The sequence below is a fragment of the Ictidomys tridecemlineatus genome, chromosome 7, assembly GCF_052094955.1.
Source record: "Ictidomys tridecemlineatus isolate mIctTri1 chromosome 7, mIctTri1.hap1, whole genome shotgun sequence".
Lineage (NCBI taxonomy): Eukaryota > Metazoa > Chordata > Mammalia > Rodentia > Sciuridae > Ictidomys > Ictidomys tridecemlineatus.
This window is the reverse complement of record NC_135483.1, coordinates 70,363,369-70,384,035: the sequence shown is the minus strand read 5'-3', so window position 1 is coordinate 70,384,035 and position 20,667 is coordinate 70,363,369.

Below are 20,667 nucleotides of genomic sequence, written 5' to 3'. Positions count from 1 at the left end.
TCTCATTGGGATTGTATTCCAGTGTTGAAATAAATAATAAAATATATATATGAAGAATAAAATAAAACAGAGTGCAGAGCTACTAAGGGACAAAGATAAAACTTTCCTGATCAGAAAAGTCCTCTTGAAATTGAAATCTAAATGTCAAAAAGGAATCACACGTGTGAACATCGGAATAACATTCTAGGAAGAGGGAAGAACAAATGCCATCCTGAATTAAGGATGAACTTGATATATCTAAGAACTAAAAAGAAGGACAAAGAGATTAGACCAGAGCAAAATTGGAGAACGTTGACTCAGATATGAAAGACATAAAGATTGGCAAGATCCGCCTTGTGTAGGGATGTTTGGAATGGGGAAAGAGGTTTTGGAGGGCAACAGGTCTGAATATGATTTGAGACATTTGAAAATCTCAAGTTTGGGAAATCTACTAGAAATCCAAGGGTCAATGTCAAATTAGCAATCCAGAGCCAAAGACCAAGCAGAAGGCCAGCATTGGGGATATAAATTTCAAGTGATTAGCATTTGAATGCTATCTAAAGCCAAGAGGCCCTAGGAGGTCACCTGGTGAGAAAGTAATGAGAAAGATAAAGAATTCCACCCCAGGCCACAGAGCACTCCATTCACAGAGCTCAGAGAGGTGGAAGAGAAGAGAAGGATAAGTAAGAACCAGGAGGAAAACTCAAGAGAATTTTGAGTCACAGAAAGCAAAAGTAGAATCCATTTGAAGAAAAATGAGTGATTAACTATATTACTTGCTACTCTGAAGCAACTAAAATGATTTAAAAAAATGTTCATTGGATTTGGCAACATGGAGGTACTGGGTGAACCACATTAAAAGCCCTTTTAAGGCTTTAATATAACACTGTATGTATTTATTTGATTTTATGGTATTTTAAAAAATCAAATACCATGCCTCAGAATTTCCCATGAATATAAACATATTAAAACAATTACATATATATGTATGTGTATATATGTATGTGTATATATATATATATATATATATACACACACACACACATATAAATGTATATATAAACAGATATATATGTATATATGTACATATGTCATATATGTATATATACTTCTTTTAATATGTACTTAGAATCCCACCTGAATAAATGAACTATAACTTATGTAATGGATTCTCTATTGAGGGACATTTGGGTTATTTCTAGATTTAGCTATAGATTCCATAGATTTATAATTTTTGCCTCCTTAAACATAAATCATAAATTGTGATTTATGATCACAATAATTAATATCAATCATTACTGGAAGTACACAGATTTTCTCAGAATCTGGTTTTTTTTCTTGCTTTGTGCACATTAAATATGTTTAGGCTGACATTTAAAGTTTAATATATCTTCTTTTTATATGATTTATGAAGAACCTGAACCTTTATGTAGCCAGTCAGCAAAGTTTCACAGTCAGAGAAAACTCTAATCTAATATCCAAACAATGTAACCCTCTAGAATCATCTTTCAAACAGACAAAAATGAAAAACAGAGGTAATAGGGAACTCTTTGGTACTCTGTCCTCGAAATTATGTGAATTTATAATAATATCAAAAATAAAAAGACTTTCAAAATGTAAAGGAGAAATGCATTCACCACCTCAGGAAAACTTTCTTATAACTTCTTTACCCACTCTCAAAATACCACAAACTCCTTTCAAATAGAGCCTGGTTAGGGATTGGAGCTTTAGCTCAGTGATAGGGTATTTATCTAGAATGCATTGGGCCCTGGATTCAATTCCCAGCAACCCCCCACCAAAGAAAAATTGCTTACATACAAAATAGAGTCTGGGCAGTGTTTATCTCAGTTAGCTTTATCTTTTTTTTTTTTTTTTTAAGAGAGAGTGAGAGAGAGAAAGAATTGTTTAATATTTATTTTTTAGTTCTCGGCGGACACAACATCTTTGTTTGTATGTGGTGCTGAGGATCGAACCCGGGCTTGCACACATGCCAGGCGAGCGCACTACCGCTTGAGCCACATCCCCAGCCCAGTTACCTTTATCTTGGTCTATTCTTTTTACTCCTTCACTAATAATCTCAAATATACAGAAAAGAAAAACCTGAAACACACACACACACACTCACACAAAAGCAGATGCTTAAATATTAATATTTTTCCCTGTTACATATGTTTTATGTCTTTCCTTCTGAGAATGTCACTACTTATTGCTGTCACATATCCACAAATGCCATCTATCATAGCCCTCATATGCTGCTTTTAATCCAGGGGGTGAGGATTCAGATGCTTGTTGCAGTTGTCAAATCTATCAACAGACTGCAGAAAAATACCTCAGTGCCCTCCTGAGGAGTACCAGCATGTGGTTTTGTGTGTGGACCTTAAGACACCTTGAGGAGTTGTCAGCATCATGCCTGGGGCAACAGGGAGCAAATATTGCTGCCTAGATGGCAAGCCTTTTGCCTGTTTTTCTTTTGTGTTTCACCTGGTGAAATTTTATTTATTCTCTCTTCTCCTCCACCCCTCTTCCCTCCCCTAGACACACACACACACTCACACACACACACACACACATAGAACCTACTAAATACCAGGCTCAACAGTCAGCACACAGTATAAACAAACCAGCCATGACCCTGACCCTGCGGAGTTTCCATTTGCAATAGGGGAGAGGGTAAGCCCTGATGAAGAAAGAGGACTAGTTGGCAGAAGGCTGGCATGCTAAACTGAGTTTCTCTAAATTCTAATCCCTCCATAGCCTATCAGTTCCTTCTTCATGCGTGTAGTTGTGCAGAGAGCCACACAAATATGGAAGAAATGTGGAAGAAGAACTCGCTCTGGGCCTCAGAGAATATAGGGTCTGAGTCAAAAACCCCACCCCCATGAACAAAAATATGTAAAACACGCAACCTGTACACTCAGAAAAATGAGAAATTATATCCCATCTGATTCAAATGTATGATATATCAAAGTCATTGTACTGTCATGTATAACTAATTAAACAAATAAAAAAAATTTTAAAATAAAATAAAACATGGAATCTTAAATCAAAGTAGAAAGTTAAAGGAACAATGAAAGCTCTCAGCTTTTTCTTTAAAGAAATGCAGTAAACAGCCAGTGACTAGGAAGCTGAGGCAAAAGGATCACAAGTTCAGATCATCCTGGGCAATTTAGTGAGACCCTGTGTCAAAATAGAAAATGAAAAAATACTGAGGAAGTAGCTCAGTGATAGAGAGCTTCTAGGTTAAATCCCCAGTATAACAACAACAAAAAGAAAAAGAGAGAGAGAGAGAGAGAGAGAGAGAGAGAGAGAGAGAGAGAGAGAGAGAGAGAGAAAGAAATGTGGCTTGGGCAAATTAGATTCCATCTTAAAATAAAAAAAATTAAAAAGGGCTAGGAATATAGTTCAGTAGTGGAGTACTTGCCTAGCACATGTGAGTCTGGGCTTGATCCCCAGAATTATAAAATAATAATAATAATGACTACTATTATAATAATATATGACTATTATTATAATTATAATATTATTATAATAATGACTATTATACAAAATAAAAATAAATTCAACACACACAAATCTGATTCCTTTAAATGAATCATGAATATGATACACATTGTATCAACTACTTGTTTTCCTGAACCCACAAGTCAAACCAGCTCTCTATTGTGAAAAACAGATCGCCTCAATTAAGGCAATGCTTTCCATTTCCCAAGTGCATGACAGAGCTGTGGGGAATCAAAGCTGCCATGAGATTCATAACTTAGGACCAATCAGCATAGTGGACTGGGCTGGAGAAACCTTTTTATGATCAATTTGGGTCTTTCAAAATAAACTATCCGAAAACATGTGTATTCACACAGGAGCTATGTCCCCAAGAAGGAATAGGAAAAAAAGTACCTTATGGCATAAATAGATCATCTGATTCTCAAGTACAGTTTTGGATCTTAAATATGTGATTTTAGAGTTGTAAATGCCTAGAAGAACTAGAGAATTAAAAGGTGTTGGTAAGTCTTATTTCAGAGAAACTTTATAATTTTTAACATTCACTTTGAGGTTTTTCACTTATGAAAAGATTCTTATGTGTGTTTTGCTACTTAAATTAAATAATCAGCTCAGGCAGGGCCTATATGTTGGCTGTATTAAAGATGAGGTATGAGGCTTTAGTGGGAAATATTAAAACTTCAAATAGTTCAAATGGGCAATGGAGAGGAAGGAAAATTAAGTCTGCATTTATATCTCAGCTCTACCAGTAAGTATTTACCTTGGAACAAAATGTTTATTCTCTCTAACTCTTTGCTTTCTTATCTATAAAGTGGGGATGATTATAGTACAGGGCTCATAATGTAGGTATTAAGATGAAATAAAGAAAAATGTGTCAAGGAGCATAAGGATTGGGGATAGGAAAGAACTATGGTAATTCTATGAAAGTAGCTAAGTAGCTTTTCCCCACACTTTACAGAAATGAAATTAGTGTTTGGCACAGTATGCTCAAAAAATGTTTGCTGTAATCATGAAGTGGCAAATTCAGGGTTTGGCTTGGTTTTTCCAAAATGCAGCTCAGCGTTCCATTTTTACAGTTCTGGACCTCCCAAGAAGTTTAAGGGATCCAAAGGGCAGATTTAGGAAGGGGTAAACATTGTCACCACTTATGTGAGAGTCAGTCATTCACCCAATATTTATTCCACGCATTTCGTTCATTCACATTAACTTACAGCCTACTTTATGCGAGGCATTTTTGAGGTGCTGGATACAGAGGGAAACAGGACAGACAAAATCTCTGCACTGAAGGGGATACAGCCAGTCAATAGGAGAGCCAATGCACTGTTTAGTTTCAGATAAAGAAACTATCATTTCTACTATTAGGAAAGGTCAGGCCAATACATGAAGACCTTGTGCCAAGGTCTTCACAAGCTTGCCTCATTTAATCACAGAGTAGCAATATGAGATGAGTACTTTCCCCTCTATGTACAGATGACTTAATACTGCCAGGCTCTGGCTCCAAGCCCAGGGCAGTCCCTGCTATGTTATATTGCACCACAGGGAAACTCCATTTGCCCAAGTCAAAGACAGGCTTGAGGACCTAGAAGGTTAAGTGCTTCTTTTGCATATATGATAATAAGTCTCACCTTAATCTCAGATTTCTGAAGCTACTCTAGGAAGCCCACCTGGTTGATCAGACTGATTGGGGTCAACCAACCTCACAAGCTCAGAAGAAATAAAAAATAAAGGAGCATGAGGATTGGGGATAGGAAAGAACTGCAGTAATTCTATGAAAGTAGCTAAGTAGCTTTTTCCCACACTTTACAGAAATGAGAGGAAAAGCGGGCAATGGGGAATAAGGGAGGAAATTCTATGAAAGTAGAATTCTATGTTGTAGTTGGACACAATACTTTTGCTTTATTTATTTATTTTTATGTGGTGCTGAGGATCGAACCCAGCGCCTTACACATACTAGGCAAACACTCCACCGCTGAGCCACAACACCAGCAACCCCTTTTCTTTATTTTTTTAATATTTATTTTTTAAGTTTCAGGTGGACACAATATCTTCATTTTATATTTACGTAGTGCCGAGGATTGAATCCAGAGCTTCATGAATGCTAGGCAAGCACTCCACCACTGAGCCACAGCCCCAGCCTACCCTCCTGCTTTCTTAATAATGTCTTCTAATGCACAAAACTTAAAAAAAAAATCAAAATTAATTTTTTAAAATATATTTTTAGTTATACATTAAATATACCTTTATTTATTTTATGTAGTGCTATTTATTGAACCCAGTGCCTCACACAAGCTAGGCAAGTGCTTTACCACTGATCCTAGCCCCACAAAACTTTTTAATATCAATGAAGTGCAACTTTTATTTTTCTTTGCAAGTTAGATTTGTTTTGTCATATCTAAGAAAAGTGGCTAATCCAAGTTGTAACAATTAATGCCTACATTTTCTTCTAAGGTTTTAAAGTTTCAGTTCTTAAATTTAGGCCTTTGATTAATTTTGTGTTGACTTTTGTATATGATGTGAGATAGCAGACCAACTTCCTTCTTTTACCTGTGTATATCCAGTTGTATCAGCATCATTTGTCCAAAAGACCACTCTTCCCCCATTGAAATCTCTTGACACCCTTATTAAAACAAACAAACAAACAAACAAAAACAATTGACTACAATTTGTGGTTAAGCTCTCAATTCTATTTAGATCTCTAAATTCTATTTAGTTGATCTTTATGTTCATACTTATGCAGGTAACACAACATTAATTATGGTAGCCTTGTAGGAAGTTTTAAAATCAGTAAGTCCTCCCATTATATTAAATTTTAAAAATTGTTTTGAATATTCTGAATGCCTTTACATGTCCATATGAATTCTAGGATGAGTTAGTCCATTTCTATGAAACTGGAAGCTAGGATTTTGATAGAGATTATAGTCAATCTCTAGATCAATTTGTAGAGAGAATATTATCATGTTAACTATAAAGTCTTTCAATCCATGAATATGGGCCATCTCTCCAGGTACTTAGGTCTTCTGTAATTTCTTTCAACTTTCATAGTTTTCAATAAACAAATCTTATACTTTTTAACTAACTTATTCTTAACTATTTTATTCTTATTGATGCTATTATACATGGGGTTATTTTTTAGCTTTATTTACAAAATGATCATTGCTAATGTATAGAAATGTGCCAGTTTTGGGAAGTTGATCTTGTATCCTGCAACTTTGCTGAACTTGTTCTTTATTTGTAAGTGGCATTTAGTGGATTCTTTGGTATTTTTAATATATAAGTTTATAAATTCTTTTTTTCTTTTGGCAGAGGGTGGGACTGAACTCAGAGACACTTGGCCACTGAGCCACATCCCCAACACTATTTTGTATTTTATTTAGAGATGAGATCTCACTGAGTTGCTTAGTGCCTTGCTTTTGCTGAGGCTGGCTTTGAACTCATGATTCTCCTGCCTCAGCCTCCCTAGCCACTGGGATTACAGGTGTGTGCCACCGGACCCAGCTCCTAAATTCTTTATGTAGAAATAATTTTACTTTTATTTCCTTTCCTTGCCCAAATAAATTAGATGTAACTTCCAGTGCAATGTTGAATAGAAATGGTAAAAACCTATCCTTGTCTTGATCTTTGGGGAAATATTTTTAGCCTTTTACCATTAAGTATGATATTGGCTGGGGGTTTGTCATAGATGTCCTTTATCATAATGAAGTAGTTCCCCTCTTTTTCTATAGTTGATTTTACTTGTAATGTCATTCATTTTAGTATCAGGCAATTCCTTGTCAATAAAATGGGTTAGGAAGAAATTCCTCCTCTTTTAGTTTCTGGATGAATTTACAAAGAATTGCTGTCATTCTTTCCTTAAATCTTCAGTAGAATTCACCCATGAAACCATCTGGTCCTGGGACTGTCCCTATAGATTTTTTTTTGAAGTTTTCTACTTCAATTTTCTTTCTTGTTATAGATTTACTCAGATTTTTTTTCTTCTTGAGTCAATTTTGATAGTTTGTAACTTTCTGGAATATGAAATCTATTCATTCCATCTAGGTTATCTGATTTGTTTGCATGCAATTATTCTCAGCCTTCCTTCAAAATTCTTTTTATTTCTGTAAGATAAGGTGTAATATATTCTCTTTTATTCTTAATTTTAGTAATTTAAGATTCTCCCTCTTTTGAGCTTTGCTAAAGATATATCAGTTTTGTTGATAAAAAACGATTTAAGGCTTGTTTATTGTTCCTGTTATTTTTCTATTCTCTATTTCATCTTTGATTTGTGTTCTTTACTTATTGCTCCTTGTTTAATTAATTAATTAATTTGTTTGTTTTTACATATATGACAATAGTTAATGCATTACACTCATTATTACCCATTTACAGCACAATTTTTTATAACTCTGTATATAAAGTATGTTCATACCAAATTATGCCATTATACATGTTCTCTCTCTCTCTCTCCCTCCCTCTCTCTCTCTCTCACTCTCTCTTTTATTTATTTGGTGCTTATTTTTCTAGGTTCCCAAGGTGGATGATTAGATTAATAATGTGATATCTTTCTTCTAATTTAATACAGGCATTTAAGTTCAAAGTTAAGTTCTAAGCACTGTTTATACCATACCTTATAACTTCGGGGTTTCTGTGTTTTTATTCCACACATCACACAATACTTTAAAGTATCATTTATGATTTCCTCTTTGATTACTTAAGAGTAATTTTTAATATGCATATATTTGTGAATTTCCCAAATATTTTTCTGTTTGAATTCTAATTTTATTCCATTATGGTTAGAGAACATACTTTGTATGATTTCATTCTTTTAAATATATATATATATATATATATATATATATATATATATATATGATTTTAAATATATTGATATATATTGAGATATATATAATTTTAAATACATCTATCTATCTATCTATCTATCTATCTATATATATATATATATATATATAGAGAGAGAGAGAGAGAGAGAGAGAGATGGCCTACCATATATCCACCCTAAAGAATGTTTCTCATTTCTTCAAGAATTTTTATTCTGCTTTTCTTGGCTGGAGTATTCTAAATTGGATAGAGTCTGTTTATAGTGCTGTTTCATTTCTTTAGTTCCCTATTGATCTTATCTCTAGTTGTTTATCCACTTTTAAGTGAAGTATTGAAGTCTCCAACTATTATTATTGAATTGTCTATTTCTTCCTTAGATTCTGTCAGTTTAGCTTTATGTAGTTGGGACTTTGTTGTTAAGTGTACATATATTTATAGTTGTTATAACTTCATGGATTTACCACTTCAGTCATAATAGACTATCCTTTGGGTCTAGTAACAATTTTGAATTACATTGGCTTGCCTTTTCCTCTATTATTTGCGTTTGTGGGAAACATCAAATATATTACCAACATAATACAAACCAGAAGGTGATATGAAATTAAGGTGAGTTTCTTGTGTGTTTTTTTTTTTTAGTTTATTTCTTTTTTTCCTCCTAAGGAACAAATACAGTTCTGCTAGAAATTAGGTTGTGTCATATTTTAAAAGGTTAATGCATATATTAACAGTTCTGCTAGAAATTAGGTTGTGTCATATTTTAAAAGGTTAATGAATATATTGCCCTCTAGTGGATAATCATGTACTGACACCTTCTCTATAAATATAGTAATCTCCCCTCCTCATTGGTGGAGGATATATTCCAAGACACTCATGTGGGTGTCTGAATCCCCGAAAAGTACCACACCCTACATATGTGCTTTTTACTAAACAAACATACATTGTGAAATTTATTTATAAATTAGGCATGGTAAGAGATTAACAATAACCATTAATAAAATAGAACAATTGTAACCATATGCAGTAATAAAGTTACATAAATGTAGTCTCTCTCTCTCTCTCTCTCTCTCTCTCTCTCTCTCTCTCTCTCTCTCTCAAAATATCTTACCCTACAGTACTCTCCCTTCATCTCATGGTGATGTGGAATAATGCATTGCCTCCATGGATGATGTAGGCATTGTAACATAGTGTCAAACTTGCTTTGGATTGTATCCTTTCTACTTAACTCTGCTTTCTTTACTGGAAATGTGGTAATCCAAACCGATTCTTTTCTTTCCTGTTTTTTGGGCAAAGTTCAACATTTATTTTCAATAAAGCCGATTACTTAGCAACCTGGGATTAATTTTTTTTTGTTGTTAAAGTTTGAAAATACTTGCTCATAAACCATACACTGGCCCAAGTCCCTTGATTCCTTCTTTTTTTTCTTTTTGACCTTGTTTGGTATTTATGTTCTTTTTTTTAATACTTTTATTTTATTTATTTATTTTTATATGGTGCTGAGGATCAAACCCAGTGCTTCATGCATGTTAGGTAAGCACTCTATCACTGAGCCACAATCCCAGCCCCTATATATACTTTTTTATTAGAACATTATAGTTATTCATAATAGTTTGGTTAATTTTGATAAAATCATATGTGCATGGAATTCAAGTTACTTTATTTCTGTCCCCAGTGTCCTCCTTTCCCTTCCTTCCTCCCTACCCCAGTCTCCTTTTTCATCTCTCCTAATCTTCCTTTCACTTGTTTATATGTCTTTAATTTGTGCTTTATATGCATTCATAAAGGCGAAATTCACTGTGGTATATTTACACATGACATACTGTGGTTTTGTTAAATTCATTCCACATTTCCTCCTCTTACTGGTTCTTCCTCCTTCCCTCTCCATCTCTTTCTTCTACTTCACTGAGCTTCCCTATATTTTTATGGTATCCAATCCCAGCCCCTCTTTTTCTCCTTATTTTGATCTCGCTTCTGGTATGAGAAAAAAAAATTTTTTTGGACCCTTGATTTTCTGAGTCTGGCTTATTTCACTTAGCGCAGTGTACTCTAGTTCCATTCACTTACTGGAAAATGCCAGAATTTCATTATTCTTTATGGCTAAGTAAAACTCCATTTCGTGTTGTTCATGTATGTGTGTGTCTGTAATATGTTATTAATCCTTTCTTCTGTTGACAGGCATATGATTGGTTTCATAATTTGGCTATTGCAAATTGTTGATGTGGTTGTATCAATATTGTATGTTGATTTTAGAAAAATACCAAAGAGTTGGATATCTGAATCATATGATGGCTCCCTTCCTGATTTTTTTGAGGAATCACCATCAGCTTTCCAGAGCAGTTGTAATAACAGTGTATGAAATTGTACCATTTTCCCCATATACTCCCAGCATTTGTTGTTTGTGTTCTTGATAATTGCCATTCTCTTAGGAGTGAAATGAAATCTTATTGTGGTTTTGATTTGCATTTCCCTGATTACTAGAGATGTTGAAAATTTTTTCTTATATTTGTTGGCCATCTGTGATTGTCTTTTGAGAAATGTCTGTTTAGTTATTTTGCCCACTTATTGGTTGGTTTATTTATTTTTTGTTTTTCGGGGGGTTTGGTGTTAAGCTTTGCTGAGGGCCATTACCAAGTAGGAATGACGCATCGAAATTTCCTTGCCAAGCGTACCCCATGCTGCTTAGAGGACATTTGATGGAACATTGCATGCATGCTTTAATGAGGTGACCTTGCTCAAGGACCTAGGCAGATCCGGGTTTAGAGCTGATCAGGTTTGAGGAAGTAACCGGCTCCTTGAGTTTAAGGCGTTGCCAGTTTAAGATAATGGGTTTTAGGGAAGTTGGAAGTTGAAGATTATTGCTGGGATTAGGGTGTTCCTGCTGCTTGTTCCCGTTGAGTTCTCGTGAGATTAAAATGGGATTTGGAGAGAGCCTCGTGGAGTAGGTGGTTTGTGCGGGAGACAGCAGAACGCGTTTGCCCCTGGACCTGTGTGGAGGTGGTGTGAGAGCTGGAATAAAGAATTGCTGTTTGAACCTACAAAGCTGTGAGTGCCTCGTGATTCTGGTGCCAAGCCGAGACATTGGCCTTTGGCAAAGCTTTTTGAGTTTTTTATTCTGGATATTAATCCCCCGTCAGAAGAGTAGCTGGCAAGCTCTTCATACTCTTTATGATTTCGTTTGTTGTGCATAAGCTTTTTAATTTGATGGCATCCCATTTATTGATTCTTAGTTTTATTTCTTGAGCTTTATGGTTTTTGTTAAGGAAGTCAGTATCTGCATCAATATGGTGGAGTGTTGACCCTGTTTTCCTCTAGCAGTTGCAAAGTTTCTAGTCTCATTCCTAAGTCTTTGATCTACTTTGATTTGAATTTTGTGCAGGGTGAGAGGTAGGGGTCTAGTTTCATTCTTCTATATATGGATATCCAGTTTTCCCAACACCATTTGTTAACGATATATTTTCCCAATATATATTTTTGGCACCTTTGTCAAATATCAGAAGAATGTAAATATGTGGATTTGTCTCTGTGTCTTCTATTCTATTTCATTGGCTTTCATGTTTATTTCAATGTCGATACCATGCTGTTTTTGTTACTATATCTAGGTAGTATAATTTGAGTTCAAGTATTGTGATGCCTCCTGCATTGCTCTTCATGCTCAGGATTGCTTTGGCTACTCTGTGTCTCTTATTCTTCTAAGTGGATGTTAGTAATATTTTTCTAGTTCCATGAACGATCTCATTGGTATTTTGATGGGGATTGCATCAAATACCTCAACATACTGAAGGCTAAATACAACAAACCCAAAGCCAACATCATACTGAAGGGAAAAAAAACTGAAAGCATTTCCTTTAAAATCAGGAACAAGACAATAGATCTCTCACTACTCTGCATATTGCTTTTGGCAATAGGGTCATTTTGACAATATTAATTCTGCCTGTCCAAGAACATGGGAGATCTTTCCATTTTCTAAGTTCTTCAATTTCTTTCTTCAGTATTCTATACTTTCATTGTAGAGATCTTTCAACCCTTTCAATTTTTTCCCAAGTTTTTGTTTGTTTGTGTGTTTGGTGAGGTTATTGTGGATGGGAGAGTTTTCCTGATTTATTGGTAGAATCACTGTTAGAGTATAGAAAAGCTATTGATTTATAAATGTTGATTTTGTGTCCTGCTAGTTTGCAGAATTCATTTATCAGAATAAATGTTTAATAAATTTATCTGAGTAAATATTTTTTGAATAAATATTCATTTTGCCTAATCATTCTGGCTAGAGTTTTAAGAACTATATTGAACAGAAGTAGTAAGAGTAGATATCTTTGTCTTCTTCCTGAGTTTAAAGAAAATGCTTTCAGTTTTTTTCCCTTCAGTATGATGTTGGCTTTGGGTTTGTCATATTTATATTTATATTTATTTTTATATTTATATTTATGTCATAGCATATTGAGGTAAGTTCTTCTATGCCTAGTTTCTCTAGCATTTTTAACATTAACATTTTAACATTCTCTGGCATTTTTAACATTAAAATCCTTGAACTGGATTTTATAAAAGTATTTTTCTGCATTTATTGAGATGATCATATGATTCTTGTCCTTAATTCTACTTATGTGTGAATTACATTTATGATTTGCATATGTTGAGCCAAATTTGTATCCTTGGGATGAAACCCACTTGATCATGATGTGTTATCTCCTTGATGCCCCCCCTTTTTTTAAGCATAGTGGATTTTTATTTATTTACTTTTTTTTTTTTAAACGTGGTACTGAGGATCGAACCCAGTGCCTCACACATGCTAGGTAAGTGCTCTACCACTGAGCCACAACCCCAGCCCTTCTTGATGCCTTTTTAAGTGTGGTTTGATAATATTTTATCAGGGAGTTTTGCATCTTTGTTCATCAGGGATATTGGTCTGTAGATTGATGTATCTCTATCTGATTTTGGTATCAAGGTTATATTGGTGTCATGGAATGGATTTGGGAGAGTTCCCTACCTTTTAATTTCATGAAATAATTAGAGAAATACTAGTATTAGTTTTTATTTAAAGTTATGGTAGAACTCAGCTGAGAATATATCTGGCCCTGGGCTTTTCTTTTTCTTTTTTATTTTTTTACAATGTTATTTGAACAGTTTATTGTAAATATTGTGAATGTATATATTTTTTGACTTTTGCCTTTTTAAATTTTTATTTATTTATTTATTTTTAATTAATTTTTTAAAATTTATAGGTTAGAAGAATTCTATTACTTGATATTGGTCTGTTTAGGTTTTCTATATTTTCCTGGTTCAAGTTGAGCAGGTCATATGTGTCTAGAAATTTGTCAATGTTTTCTAGATTTTCCAGTTTATTGGGGTATAAATTTTCAAAATAGTTTCTAATAATCCTCTGTGTTTCAGAAATGATTGTGGTGATATCTCCTTCTTAATCTCTAATTTTATTTATTTGGATCCTTTCTCTCTTTTGCCTAGTTTGGCTAAAAATTCATCCATCTTATTTATCTTTTTAAAGAACCAGCTCTGGGAGGTTTTCATGGGCTTCTTTTCCTGTCTCTTTATTTTTATCCTTTCTGCTGATATAGTGATCTCTGGTCTTTGTTTTATTTTTGGACTCTGGATCATTCTACATGGAAAACACATGCTCCACCGCTGAACTATACCCCCAGCCTCTGCTCCCATGCTTTTTATTTCCAGAATTTCCACTTAACATTTTTTTTTTGTTTGTTTCTGTCATTCCATTGAAATTCCCCATCTGTTGATGCCCATTATCTATCTATTCCACTAGATCCTTTAGCATACAAATATATAACATACAATATATTTAGTTTAAATTTTCCTTGTATGTCAGTTTCAACATTTGGGTTGAAGCAGCAACTCCTTCCAAAGATGTTTCTTTTTAACCTCTGTTAATAGCTGCAAGCTGCTAGTTTCTGCTTCTGTGACCATGCTTGCTCAGCAGCTGTGGCAGGAATGGCAGGAACCAGAATTGCCTAGAGAAAGAGGAAAGGATCAAGGCTACTAGCATGAGAGTCTTGAAACCCAGAAATCAAGACCCCACTTGCCGGTACCAGCAAATAAAATGCATTTCCAAGTGCCATCTGTCTTTTTTATTGTCATAATTATCCATATTTTCTGTAACAGGGTCATCTCTGAGTCTTTGTCTATTGAATGCTATATTTCTTGAAGATGGATTAATTTTTCTTCCTATTTTTAGAATCCATGCCTTAATGAGATTTAAATGTTCCTAACTAAGTCAGCAGGGGAAATAAAACTTACCATGAGAGCAAGTAGAATCTAGAGGGGATCTTCTGATTTAGTGGGAAGGCTTGGATATTTTTGGTCAAGAGCTGGGTCTGGCCAAATATATGGCTGAGGCAAAAGAGGCTTCTGAAACTAGGTCCCTTAATAAGGCAAATGAGTTTTAGGGAAAAAAATTATGCATGTAAATATAAAAATATTTTGAGTTAGGGGCTGGTGATATAGCTCAATTGGTAGAGTGCTTACCTTGCATGCACAAGGCCCTGGGTTCAATCCCCAGCCCCACACACACACACAAAAATGAGTCAAAAAATAAAATATTGGGCTGTGGATGTGGCTCAAGGGGTAGTGTGCTTGCCTGGCATATGCGGGGCCATGGGTTCGATCCTCAGCACTACATAAAAATAAAATAAAAATGTTGTGTCCACCGAAAACTAAAAAATGAATATTAAAAAATTCTCTCTCTCTTTCTCTCTCATTAAAAAATTTAATTAAATAAAATATTGAGTCTAAGAAATCATGCCACTTGTGTAAGAATTCAGATGAGTAGTGACATCCCAGTAAGGATGTTTAAGAACTGTACAAACCATCTCTGTCTAAGAACTGTACAAAGTATGAAATGCAAAGCAAACAATGGTTTTATTTAATAATAATGTAATAATATTGGTTCATCAAGCAAGAAATGACCATACCCATATAAAATGTTAAAAAATAGGAGAAACTATGGGGGAAAAGATATATAGGAATCCCCTATACTTTATGATCAATTGTTCTGTAAACCTGAAACTGTTCTAAAAACACAGTATAGCAAGAGGAAACAAATCTGGTTCCACACAAACAGTTGGTGCTACTTGTCTGAATAGCTAAGTGGTAGTCATTTGAGCTATCAAAATGCAGGCCCCATGGGCCTGGGGTTGTGGCTCAGTAGAGAGTGCTTGCCTAGTACATTGAGGCACTGCGTTCAATTCTCAGCACCACATAAAAATAAATAATAAAGGTAATGTTTTCCATCTACAACTAAAAAAATCAGGCCTCTGTTGCAGTCCGGCTGCAGCAAAATAACCCGGGGGGGGGGGGTGACGAACAACTTGTGTACATTGATACAGCAGGAGTAGGAGCCGTTTATTGTAGGACCAGAGCGGTATTTATACATTTCACACAGCTTATATAATTAACATAAACTAGATACATCAGTCAACCAATAAGGAATCTCCACACTTAATGGCTCGCTGGCGTTACTTCACAAACCACTCCCTCTAGCATTTTGCCAGGTGCCATCCTGACTTGTTTACAGACTCTAACAGGCCTCAAATATCAGACCCCCAGATATTGACCCACAAACCATAAGTGTTATAGACCTTGAAACAATCAAATTTTAGGGCAGTATGTGACACGGATGACTGAAACAGTTCTGGAGGTGACCCATTAACTCATATTCAGGTAATTAGGACAGAAAAGCCACTCAGCCACAGCACATGACCTCGGTCAGCCAATCACCATTGCTTAACCCACTACACATGGTGGTTAATTAGGAGACAGGTCTGTGATCCAGGGTTGCTCAGTGAGGTGCAAAACATAGAATTTTATACAACCTGGGACAAAAGCCTCTCTGTAACATTGCTGAGAAGGGAGGATGGAAGCATAAAAAAATAAATTCATTATGCCTCCATCAGTTTGCATAAAAATGGAGGAGAGAAAATGTTTACCTAAGAAAACAACACCAAGAGACAGAGAAAGACTGGGTCAGAAAACATCACTAAAACTAGATCTACCTTGGACTTTTCAGATTAAAAACCAATGCACTCCTATTTTGCTTTACTCAATTTCATTTTTTATTGTTTTTTAAATTTAAACCAAAGTATACTACTACATATATAAATCCTCTCCTTTTACTGTTTCTACTAGATTTACTAACAAGAACCACAATTGCTGTGATTTCTAAATTTTCTTTAATAAATATATTTAATTTTACTAATGAAACTTTTTAAACCTTGTTTTTTTTTAAATTTGAAGCACAAATCTCATGTAATTATAAAATTTGTTGCTACTTATATGGTGGAATATTATCATCACCATAATTTTTGTCAGAAACCTCATTTTACATCATTTTTGTAAAATGAAGAAGTCAAGGAAAATCATCTAAAGCCAGTACATTTTAAAGCAAGAATTTAAGGGCTGGGGATGTGGCTCAAGTGGTAGTGCACTCTCCTAGCATGCGTGAGGCACTGGGTTCAATTCTGAGCACCACATAAAAACAAAATAAAGATATTGTGTCCACCTAAAAAACTGAAAAGTAAATATTTAATTTTAAAAAAGAATTTAAATTTACATTTTATTCTAAATTTCATATTCTATTTTTTGTAGTTCTTGGGAACTGCTTCTTAGAAGCTGTAAAACATTGATAAGATTCACTTATTGGAACACAAAAGCAAGGTACAGCCCGTAGACAAAAAGATACCACACAGTTACACTTAGTTTTATTAACTCTGAAAATATACACAATTGCAGATGAAACTCAATGCAGATGAAAATAGACACAAGACGGTTTATAAACCTTCCCCCTTTCTCCTGTGCACATTTTATAACTCCGAGATTTGACTGAAAAAAATGTGTCAAATATTATAATCAAGTGGACAATGGTTCAGAAACCAAGAATCAGGTAAAAATAAATTTTAAGGTGTTCCTCGTCTCTTATTCTCTCAGGTGAACTCCAAACCTCTACTATATATCTTTGTCTGTGTTGAATACATCTCTTTTTAATAGTATAACTCTTTTTAAATTCTAAATTTTGTTTAATGTTTAGATAGTCACAAATTTACCAAAAAAAAAGTGGAAAATGTTGCATAATTTTTTTTTTCCCTGAACGTGAAAGAGTAAGTTGTTCCTCTTGCCTCATTACTCCTGATAGCTAACAAGCATACCTGAGTGGTGGGTGGGAACATGAAATTAAGAAATTAATTCTATAAACTGGGCTCACTGTTCTGAGCCTCTCCCCCCTCCCCCCCCACAAGACATTTTTCAAAAAGCAAATTACCTGTAGCCCTGCCTGTCTTAAGTCAACCGGATATGTTATAGTACTCAGCAAACAACTTGTTATCTGCAGAAGAAATGTAGGTTCAAAATGCCCAGAAGAAGAACACAATTTACCCTGAAAGTGGGTGGTAGTGGGCTTTTGTGACCATTACACACTAGATTCCAGAACTCAGGGAGGTAAGGATAATTTCCCCTAACCATAAAATCTTTTTTTTTTTTTTAAATGTACAAGGGATTGAACTCAGGGGCACTCAACCACTGAGCTACATCCCCAGCTCTATTTTGTATTTTATTTAGAGACAGGGTCTCACTGAGTTGCTTTGTGTCTTGCTTTTGCTGAGCCTTGCTTTGAACTCACAGTGCTCCTGCCTTAGCCTCCCGAGCTGCTGGGATTACAGGTGCACACCACCATACCTGGCCTTAACCATAAAATCTTTAAGAATGGGTTCCAATAAGAACCAGTCAGCATGAGCCAAAGTGACTTAGAATGCCATCCACAGTAGGAACTTAAAAGTCTGATGATATCCAGCTGTCAGTCAAAAGTCAAGAGGTGGACCTAGGCAAATTATCAGGAAACTTCTCTGGAACCCCAATAAAACGGCAGGGCAGGACGTGTGCACCACCCTTCTTCTCTCTGAGAGGACCCACTTTCTCCCTTGAGAGTGTTCCCTTTCCCCTTTTCCTATTCCTTCAATAAACTCATGCCTGCATGACACGTTTAAAGGGTTTCTGGTGTGATCGAAGAACTGATGGAAAGGGGGACCTCTGTAGTTCCCTCCACTTTGCAGCAGGCCCTGCTCTGTAACAGCCCACAACTATGTAGCTATTAGGTACCAACAACGATATCCTCAGCACAACCATGGTACAATCCTCAAAATCAGGAAATCGATATTAACTCTCTATTCCATTCAAGTTTTATCAATTGTCCCCCAAATTGTTTTTGAAACTAGAAGACTGAGTTAAGAATCTTGTGTTGCATCTGGATGTCACATGCCTTTGGCCTTTGTTTCGTGCATTTTGAAATAGTGCCTCCGTCTTTTCTTGACTTTTATGACTTTGTCAGTGTTACAGGTGATAGGCCTGTTCTACAAAGTTAGATTTAAACTTTTTAGATTTTTAGATTTTAAACTTTAATTTAGAATTTTCTAAACATTCCTTTATATTCATATTGCATATCCCTCTCAAAAATACCATGGAAGTGATGTAGTCAGTGTTCTTGGTAGTGCACACCGTAAGGGGTACTATTTCAATATGTCCTATCACTGATCATTTTCACTTTTATAGTTTAAGATCATTTCTCTCAAGCTTTTTATTGCAATATTTTATTTCTTCCTATAGATCAAAAACACTTGGCACTGTAATAAATAATCCACACTCTTATGCAGCTATAATATCTACTCAGAATTCAACATCTCTAAAAAATGCACACTCATTGCCATTATGTTCAGGCATGATTTTCAGGCTGGGTCTAGCTGCCTGTCCAACAAAATACAAGTTCTTTGCTTACCCTCTTCTAATTCCATCCAATGCCATCCATCCAGTGGCTGAATGGGACCAAGATAACTGCAGCAGAAACTTGCACTTGGAAAGGTAACACACAATTGTCAAAGTCTATAACAATATTAAATTCCATTGCATAGGGCTTAGAAATTCCTAAATTGAGGTTTGGTTTTGTTCTGAGAGATTAACATCCTAGTCCCTGAGCCTCCATAGTCAGATAGTATTTATCCATGATCCTCGGTGTCCACAATTGAAGTGAGTATTAAAGAGAAAGTCTGACCAGAGCATTACATAAATTTTTCTTTTAAAGTATGGATCTTTTAAGGTTAGAAACACATCATAGTAGGGTTGGTGCCATAGCTCAGAGGTAGAGCACTTGCCTCATATATGTGTGAGGCACTGAATTTGATCCTCATTACTACAAAAATAAATAAATAAAGATTTAAAAAACACATCATACTAAACATATATGCACACTGTCTTTTTTTTCTGTTGCTAATAATAATAATAATAATAATAATAATAAAGTATCATTGGTTAAGTTTTAAAGAAAGTGTTTTTTCATATATTTGTTGATTGAATGTAAATCTTCTTCTGAGAAGAAGTGTCTGTTCATCATCTCCTTAGCCCAGTTTTTGATTGGGTTGTTTTGGTGTTAATTTTTTTGAGTTCTTTATATATCCTGGAGATTAGTGCTCTATCTGACCTGTGTGTGGCAAAATATTTGTTCCCAGAATGTAGACTCTCTCTTCACCTCATTGATTGTTTCTTTTGCTGAGAAAAAGCTTTTTTAGATTGATTAGAAATGCAAACCAAAACTACTCCAAGATTTATCTCATGCCAATAAGAATGGCAGTTATCAATAATACAAGCAAAAATAAGTGTTGTTGAGGATGTGGGGAAAAAAATACACTTATACATTGCTGGTGGGACTGAAAAATTGGTGCAACCAATCTAGAAAGCAGTATGGAGATTCCTTAGAAAACTTGGGATGGAACCACCATTTGACCCAGCTATCTCACTCCTCGGTCTAGACCCAAAGGACTTAAGATCAGCATAATATAGTAACTCAGCCACATCAATGTTTATAGCAGCTTAATTCTCAATAGTTAACCGGTGGAAGCAACCTAGATGCCTTTCAGTAGATGAATGGATAAAGAAACTGGGTTATATATACACAATAGAATATTACTCAGCAATAAAAAAGAATAAAATAATGGCATTTTCGAGCAAATAAATGGAATTGGAGAATATCATGCTAAGTGAAGTAAAACAATCCCCCAAACCTAAAGGCCAAATATTCTCTCTGATAAGTGATGCTGATCCATAACAGGGGTGGGGAGATGGATCAGAAAAATTGAGGAACTTTGGGCAAAGGGGAGGGAAGGGTGAGGAGGGGACATGGTGGCAGGAAAGATGGTGGAATGAGATGGACATCATTACCCTAGGTACATGTATGATCGTACATATGGTGTGACGCTATATCATGTATAACAAGAGAAATGAAAAGTTGTGCTGCATTTGTGTACAATGAATCAAAATGCATTCTCTGTCATACATACCTAATTAAAATTAATTAATTAAAAAAAAGAAACAAGAAAA